The sequence below is a fragment of the Protopterus annectens genome, chromosome 4.part0, assembly GCF_019279795.1.
Source record: "Protopterus annectens isolate FY-2018-M chromosome 4.part0, PAN1.0, whole genome shotgun sequence".
Classification (NCBI taxonomy): domain Eukaryota; kingdom Metazoa; phylum Chordata; order Ceratodontiformes; family Protopteridae; genus Protopterus; species Protopterus annectens.
The window spans coordinates 785,274,414-785,283,606 of record NC_056733.1 but is presented as its reverse complement, the minus strand read 5'-3'; the positions used below and the strand labels follow the sequence as shown (position 1 = coordinate 785,283,606).

Sequence of the window (9,193 nt, the reverse complement as noted above, 5' to 3'; positions counted from 1 at the left end):
TTGCATGATGTACTGCTTACAAAAGTGCAACTTATTCTGTTTATGTACATATTGCAACTTTTAAATTTCAGCAATTTAATGTTAATTCACTCTCTTATTTTTTCCTAATCTACTTTACTTTGTGAGAGACTTCCAGCAGTTTTTAGCTAAACCCCGACAGTGCATGTACTCTAATGAAAAATAAGACATATATTCCGATAACCACCCTGCTCCTTAGAAAGTGATATAATCCATTTATAAGTGATATTTTCAAGCACACCTCTCCAGCTCTTATTTACTTCAAGCAGTTTATTCCAAAATCCATTAAGTAACTGTAGTATACCTGTCCTTTTTTGTGTTCATTTCCTTGTGTATTTGTGAAGGTACACCACACGTTTCTCTCTTCGTCTATTGTGATTGACAAGCTTTCATAGTTTCAGATCTGAATACCTTGAAGGCCAGATACAGCTTACCATGTAACAGTTGATGCAATATATTATATAAATGTAATCTTTGTAGTTTTTCACTGTAACTCATATTTTTAGACTGGGCATTACATTAGCTTAATAAATCTGCACTTTGCAGCCTCCAACAAGGATACTTTCTTTGAATTATTTGTACTAAAGAGAGCGTTATACTTGAAAATCAGCAATATTTAAGAAGTAAATAGAGATGTGGGCTGACTTGGATCTCTAATGCCCATTGTTGCATGTAGTAATCTTATCCGCTTCCTTGCTTGTTATTTTAAAGTTGCAAACATGTTCTTTAAGTTTATCATCAGTAAGAAAGGTAAGATGTTTAAATGTATTCACTTGTTCCAAAGGTGTGTTATATGGTATATGGAGTAATATCATGTCTTACCACATTCCAGAAGAAAACTGTACATTAAATAGTACTGAATTTATTATTTATTTGCAGTTGTTTACCAGGAGGTTTACTGGGACAGAATGAGACCTTTTTCAGTAGAGGCCAGGGGAGAAAAGCTCCAGAACAAACAATATAATAAATCTACAGACTTGCACACAAACATCAGGCAGCTGTAATACAGAACACTACATTAAAAACAGAAAATTCAAACATCTCTGATACAGAACACTACATTGCAGGTAGGTGATAAAAATAGATAGTTTACAAATTATACAGATTTGGGTTAGAGTGACCAATTATAAATGATTCTAGGTATGCTGGACAAACATGAGTGCACTAGTGACATAGAATAATAAAGAATGTGTTCATAGGTGTTTAACAACCACAATGGTCTTTTTAAGCCTAGCCATGCATCCCAAATCTCTGACAAGTCCTGCTACCCTTAATAAGTGTAAGCACGGGCCTGGGAGATGAACTAATTACAGGTTACCTGTGCCCATTAGAGACATAGCTGTGAACATTATAGTGCTGCAGTGGAGATGAAATGATGGAGAGTAGCAGTTAATGATTCTGAGAGTAAGGTATAGCCTTAGAACCATTGGAATCCTTTTTTTTTTTTTTTTTTTTTTTGACCAATCAGTAATGCTTAAGTCTTTTAGTTTTCTTTAGTGGATGTGACAGACTTTCCTATGGTCATGTGCACATGTGATTAAACACACCGGGGTATCTAGGAATAGAAGAGAACACAGTATTAAATAATGCAAGTCCCAACACAGATTCTTGTGGAATATCTATAATGACATCCTTTGAATTAGACAGTGAACCTGGTACAACAACCCTTTTGAGAGCTGTTGTGATAACCAGTTCTGTATCCATTGAGTGATATATGGATTTACATCAAGGGTTTTTATTTAACATTTTTTACTGGGAACGTCTGATTAGGACAGTGCCCATTTTCACCAGAGACCCAGGGAGAAACGCTGCAGATGCATGTCTTTGGAAATGTGGGAGGAAATGCACACAAATGCAGGAAAGACATGCAGACTCCACACAGAAGGCACCCCAGCCAAGAATTGAACCAGAGAACCTCCTGCTGTGAGGCGACAACACTAACCGCTTCACAACTTTGCCACCCAATTGATAAGATTGTTTGATGTGAAAGTGTGTTGAATGCCCTAGACAGGTCCAAATGTACAGCTACTACTGATTAATCCCTGGCCATTGACCATACTACCTTACCTTCACAAATCAGTCAGTTAAAATCTGCTTATTAAAACATGCTGACTTGTGGTAAACCTGCTGTTGAACTAGCTTGTTTAACAAGCATATTTTAAGATATTTCCCTGATATAGATGTCAGGCTTGTATGCCAACAATTGTAAGAAGGTCTTTTATCCACTTTTGAAAACTGGAACAGCCAGGTACATCTTTCATTTACATAGTACATAACAGTGTTTTAGAAAAATATTTTTTTTTGCAACACAACTGTATTGAGCAGTAAGTAAAATTGTATCTATAAAATTCTTGGATAGGTGTTTTAGAAAATTATTGAAAATATAATACAGTGGTAAAACCATTCTGTCTTTCAGTAATTTTACATACCTGCTTTCCACTGAGAAAGTCAGAACCCATGTTAGTGGTTCCTTTTGCTTTTTTTAAGGGTGTCTTATTTTGTTGGAGTCCAAAATAAGGATGTTTAGTTTTCTTTTTTTTTGTCTGGTCCTTTTGCATGTAATTTAAGTTAATTTACTTGTTTTTCAATAGATGTGTAGTTTATGTTAAGTTTCTTTGTCATTTCCTTTGGGTTTTATTTAAATGAATTGCTCATCTGTAAAGGCCCAGTCATCTTTTTTTTTTTTTTTTGGGGGGGGGGGGGGTATGTAGGGGGTAATTATTTCTAGTATGCCTTCTTGCTGTCCTTAACTCTTACTAAATTCTTTTCATATATGGATCTAGCCTCAACAGTGACACCAGAAACGTCTTGCTGAATTTGTTCACTTTTCTTATGAGTAGAATATCTCTTATAGAAGGCAGTTGTTTTGTTTTTGGATGCTTGAACTTATCTGAGTTGATTTTCTACCATGTGGGATGTTTTACTTGTAAGTCCTTAAAATGTTTTATTTGTGCTACATAGTTCAAGGCAGAAATACAGTACCATTACAAGGTATACCACCTACGTCTTGTGTTTACAGTACCCATACAAAGTGTTCCAGCCACATCTTGTGTTTACAGTATCCATACAAAGTGTTCCAGCCACATCTTGTGTTTACAGTACCCATACAAAGTGTTCCAGCCACATCTTGTGTTTACAGTATCCATACAAAGTGTTGCAGCCACATCTTGTGTTTACAGTACCCATACAAAGTGTTCCAGCCACATCTTGTGTTTCCAGTATCCATACAAAGTGTTGCAGCCACATCTTGTGTTTACAGTACCCATACAAAGTGTTGCAGCCACATCTTGTGTTTACAGTACCCATACAAAGTGTTACAGCCACATCTTGTGTTTACAGTATCCATTCAAAGTGTTGCAGCCGCATCCTATGTTTACAGTACCCATACAAAGCGTTCAGCCACATCTTGCATTTACAGTACCCATGCAAAGTCTTCCATCCGTGACTTGTGTTTACAAAATTGGTAGTTTGTAAGACCTCGTGGTTAATTTTAGTAGCCATCTTCTATCTTAACATTTGTGATATTAAATTAGTGCATTGTGATCAAATGTACCCAAACTTTCAGTTACCTCAAGATTGGTAGTATTACTGTTGCAGCAAGATTGGAATTTTTTGTTTCTTGTACAGAACTTTCCCATTTGTGATAAACCTGTTTCATTGGTATCTTAAAGATTTTCCTTTAAAAAGGAAAGAAAAAAGTGTGTGTGTGGTCCCAGTTAACATCAGGATAATTAAAGTCATCAAGAATCAATGCCGGACTAGAGAATTTAATGTCTTATAAGGTTATCATAGTGGACCTTTTGTAACAAGCAGTTATAGGAAGAGTTTGTCTCGGGAGTGGCCACTCAAGACCCTCTGAATTCCAGCCTCATGGAGCGAGTGTATAATTCTTTTCTTTGGTGGATGGACTAAAATAATATGCTTCCACCTAGTCTGGTTGGTTTAACTTTAAATATTTGTCCAGGTCACTTCATCTTGGTTAAAAATGGGCATTGTGTTGGCAGCATTGACCTTTGATTACAGTTGTCCCACACTTGGTTTTACTCATTTGTCCAATTCGGACATATATATCTGAAGTAAATAATAAAAGTTAAAATTAGCATCTTGACTGTATTTTTTAGGAATAACCTAAGAGCAAAGCTTTAATTGATAACATCTGTTGCAACTTTTTGTCTATGTATGTCATCTTAGTTTTAGTTTCTATTAAGTTGCACATTTTCTACATCTGTAGTGTTTTGGTTAAAAAAAAAATCAAAGTTTTTAATGTGGCAAACATGAGAAATGGCAGAAGTAAACAAACTGAAGTGGAATCAGCATTACTGAATATAAATGGAGTAAATAACAAAGTGGGTAATCTTAAGAATGTCCTTTATTTGGAATAATTTTAAATTTGCACAACAACTCAGTGTCAGTGAGACATGGTATGAGGAAATCTTCCACATCTGTAGTTCCTTTATTTAGACATTCTCAAATTCCAAATGCAGCAAATTCGCAAGACAGCAAGTATGATTTCATTGCTTTAACTAAAGCCACACAAGAACAATTTTTTTTTCATTTATGACCATGTTTGAAAAGTCTCATCCAAATGGGGGAAAACTGCCAATACCTGTTCAAAAATCCTTCATTGAATTGAATTTAGTATTCTAATTTGTATGTGTAAGCTGTTCCACAGTCTTGCCACCCTGACTTGATATAATTTACTCTTGCTGTTGATGTTACAAGTTTCTGTTTCAAAACACAACCCTGTATTTCTTGTGCTGTGTGACTGTTCTAGAACAAAGATCCATAGTGGCCCTTAAGGTCCCTTTCTTTAAACTTTCAAACATTTAAATTTAATCCATTCTAAGAAGGTGACAGCAGACCTAGAGCAATTTTAGGCTCTTAAATTTTTCAGTGTAACTCAAATTATGGTCTTCATTAATTCTTCTGGTGTAATCCCGCTGAATTTGTTCCATTTTCTTAATAGCAGTTTTTGTTTGTCAGCAAACTAATGAGCAGTACTCGATTTGTGGTCTCACCAATAAGTGTAGAGTAGTAGAAGATGTTTTCCCCTCAATGTAGTAGTCATTAGAATGGTTCTACTTAGACCTATGGACCTAACAGTAACAGCAATGTTATAATCAAACTTTAATTAATTAACTGTTTTTACACCCAGCTCCTTAAAAGGTGTCCTGGTTGCCAACAGGTTATTATTAAGACAATAATAAAAGCAAATTTTAGAAGTGCGTAGCTGCATTCATTTATATTTCCTTTGTTAAAACAGGGTTGTAGGCCATGTTGTTTCTCTGTCATATGAACTCAACAGCTACTTTAGCATCAGCAGCAGCAAATTTTTCAATCCACACTGATTTTATCTGTCTAGTCCTCATGAAGATATTAAATAAGTATCGACCAAACAGCAACTCCTTTGGGACTGCTCTTGAAGTTGGAAAAAAAATGGAAAAGTTTACCCTAAACTTAATGTTTGCGTGTCTTTTAACAGCCGCAAACTGAGGTGAAGGTGGTATTACTGAATGCAGGCATCCTAAATAGCAAAGAAGAAAACCTTAAGATGTTATTTTACATGATGAAAATTTTTAAATTTGCCCAGCCACTGAGATGTGGTTTAAAGATATATAAGCTGTATATTACCAGATGTCAGCGTTTCGTACCTTACTTTCTCATAGAATTCTTGGATCAGGTAAAATTTGTACCATATCTTTTTATAGAATCACTGGACCAGGTAGAAGTATGTTTCTTTGCCGGGCAGACTCTCAGTGCCAGGTTATATTATACTGAAATAGTGCCGGAATTGTGCATCATAATTTCAGTCAGTGATGTGAAGCAGTATTCATAAAGATTTGTGTACAGTGGAAGCCGGTGTGAAGGGAAAAAATATTCACAAAAAGTCACTGCTCCTATGCAGTGATTCATAACTGAACCGCGCTACAGGATATCTGAGATGAATGCAAATTCAGCAATCTGTGAACATTGCCTGTTTAAATTAGGACCTGGTGTATCACTGACAACTTTGTCGACTCAGATGTTACACAGTATGAGCAGCCTTGAATGGAGGTATACATTTGCATGGCTGTTGTCTGCATTGCAGCTATTCAGTTTTATCCTGAGAGTGCAGTCAGAGCTAGTAAGTTGCATTTCCTGTTGTTCAGTGTTTTATTGTAGACACCCAGATATCCCACAGCAGAAATGGAAATATCCAGACCATTTTTTGGTACCAACTTGGTAATGTCTAATAAGGCTGCAGGTGATGAGTATTTAATTTTAAAAGCAAAATTGACTAAATTTGAAAACCCTTTGTTACGCTATAGAAGTTTTCAACATGACAGTGCTTTTTTAGGGACTGTATTGCTCCTCGTAGGGTCCCGAAAGGTTTGTGGGTTTGGAAGTTCCCTAAAGGTATCGAGCATGGCTCTGTTTTACATCAAGATTTATTGGAATTATTTGATAGAACTGGTATCAAATTCGTGGAACTTGATTAAGGACAACCAATGGACGTTACAAAAGCTTGAATCTGATATTACAGTTTTGCAAAGTAACATTATTAATTTTTTTATTGTTTTCTCAGTATACCACTGCATATGATGATATTTTAAGAGGGTTGATACTAAATGTTAAATAATTAGAGAGAAAAGCTAAAAACATGATGAGGGATAAGTTAGCCTACATGATTTGCATAAGCTATCCCACGCTTAAAGGTAAAGTGCATACACAGGCTAAGCCTGTGCTCAAACCTAAAGCTGTCACTGTTTGGGACGACTAGATTCTCTGCATGTTTTTATGGATGAATACTAATCTGACAAGTCAGCTTTTTTTTTTTTAAAGCCAACCCCCTTGTCCCCCTTCCCCTTGAAGATGCCCAGATTGCAGAAAAAGTATGTGTCCTTGCACCCGGAGGAAGTTGTTATATATCCCCCTTGAATTGATGGAATCCCATAAGAAAAGAAAGGGGAGGGGGGGTCGGGGAAAAGGGGAGCAGAGGGGGAGAAATATTGATTTCTGCTATGAATCCTTCATGTGTTTTGGATTTTCAGGGTTTTAAGATTTTTAATTATAGTAATATGTTTGGGTTTTACATTTGTTCCTGCTAAAAAGTTTGATGTGGTCGACGCAATTATGGAGTATAAACTTTTTGTCAGGAAGATTAACAAATGTGTATTGTTTAATACTGAACCAAATGATGTGCCTACATTTTTATCATCTTAGTACTTTTAATGCTTTTCTTTAATTTCCTGTTTTGTTGTTTGATAACTTATGTGAGCATGAGCTTAGAGCTGTGGATTCTTTCAAGTCTGTGACAAGACTCATAAGGATGATTTGAATCCCTGTATTAGGCCAGTTGTGGCTATTCGTGGCTCCAAAATGGAGCCTTTAGCTAAATTTATTGATTTGAAGCTGAGAGTTCTTTCATGATAAGCGACACGTCTTAAGGGATTCCTAGCATTGTTTGTAGTTGTTGGCTGACATTTTTTTTTTTTTTTGTAATTCTTCACCAGGTACGTTTAGATTTGTTTCTTAATGCTTTGGTTTTGGATATTAATGAAGAGATACAGTTATTGGTAGAATTGATATAGTGTTGAGTTACAATTTTGTGTTTTTTGAAGGAGACTATTTTAACCAGGTGAGGGGTGTTACCATGATGACAGCCTCAGTACCTGTTTTTGCCAATATTAAAATATGATATTGGGAAATTAAATATGTTACTAAATGGCCCCTTCTGTGACTCCATTGTTATGCATTTGAGATTCCTTAATATATTTCTTTTTAGAGGAAAGATAAGGGTTTGCAGATATTTATTGAATTTATCAATGAACAAAAAATGGTTTGTTGAAGTTTACGTATCAGTATGAGTTTGTTTCTATTAATTGTTTTGACGTAAACATTAAGAAAAATGTGCAAGAAATGAGATATAAATTGACTATTTATAGAAAGTTATTCTAGTTCCCACCCATTCAGGCAGAAGAGAAATTTAGTTAAGAGGCAGTTTGTTTGATTGTTATGACTTGTATCTGAGGATGATTAATTCCATCTCGAAGTTGGTAAACTTATTGGCTTATCCCAGGGTGTTTTTGGATGAAATTAAGAATATGGTTATTGAAAGTCGTAGAACAAATTATTCCTCTATTTTATTTGCAGGCAAAATAGAACCAGCAAAAGTGAAAGTTAACATTGATGATAAGGAAGGGAGGTTTCAGAGAGCAATGATTATTTCTTATGGGCATTTGAGCTGTAACATTATAGAGATTAATGTGAATAATTGGAAATTGATGTTTGATTTTATTTATTCTATTCCAAAATTGAAAGTAAAGCCTACTTTTGTCTATAAGAAAGGAAAGAATATTAAAATTTGTTTGAGGAAAAGTATAGCATACATTGTTAGATATAAGTGTTGAAATGTGGAGCATGTAAATTTGTGATATGCCACATGTTAACGTTCAGTCTTTTCCAAGAAGAAGAATTAGGAATATTGGCAGATTTAGTTGCGATACTGGGGGAGTTATGTACATGTCTTTATGTTTGACCTGTTGTACCTTTTATGTTGGAAAGACTGAGTGTCAACTAAGGAGCAAGATTTATGAGCACTGTTATGCTCTTAGGAAGTGCGATAAGGGTAATCTTTAATACCCCTGTTCACTTCAGTGTGCTAATTTTAAAAAAGTTTTTGTTTTATATTATTGAAAAGGTTGCATATCCAGAAAGAAGTGGGACCTTGGGAAGCAAAATTGGAATGTAGAGAGCTTTTCTGGCACATTAAACTTGATGCTACCCAGCCTCCAGGTTTGAATGATAAAGTAAGCCTAAAATGTGTTTTGATGCTTAGGCTTGTAAGATCTGATTTTGATTTATATTTTATTAGTTATTTTGGTGTATTTAATGGACACTATATAATGTTTTGATAGATTTTTATCTTCTTTTTATTTTTATTCAGGTTTTGGGAGAGTTCCTTTAAGCATCTATTGTAATTAAATGTGCTGTTTCAGCTGATTGGTTGCCCATATAATTGACTTTTGTGATAATGTTATTTAAATAAGCCTCATGTATTGTTTTTTCACTCAGAAGTTTGTGTTGTATTGTTTATGAATGAGAGTGTTTAGTTAAGTTATATTAAATTTGTATTTTATGGGACATGCTTTTGCCACTGGCATTTTTTATTTTTTATGTTTGTGGTGGTTTGCTT

General features: G+C 35.0%; 1 protein-coding gene across 3 annotated transcripts in view; it reads left to right on the top strand.

Moving 5' to 3' along the window:
- The window catches only part of TOP3B (DNA topoisomerase III beta), a 1,356,925-nt gene that overhangs the window by 10,214 nt on the left and 1,337,518 nt on the right, over window positions 1-9,193 (top strand). Inside the window, exon 2 of one of the 3 annotated variants that reach the window (XM_044068739.1) lies at window positions 1,992-1,994. The exons of the other annotated variants lie outside the window; for them this stretch is intronic. The gene's annotated coding sequence lies outside the window, so the exon portion shown is untranslated. The remainder of the gene's footprint in view (window positions 1-1,991; window positions 1,995-9,193) is intronic. 3 annotated transcript variants of the gene reach the window in all.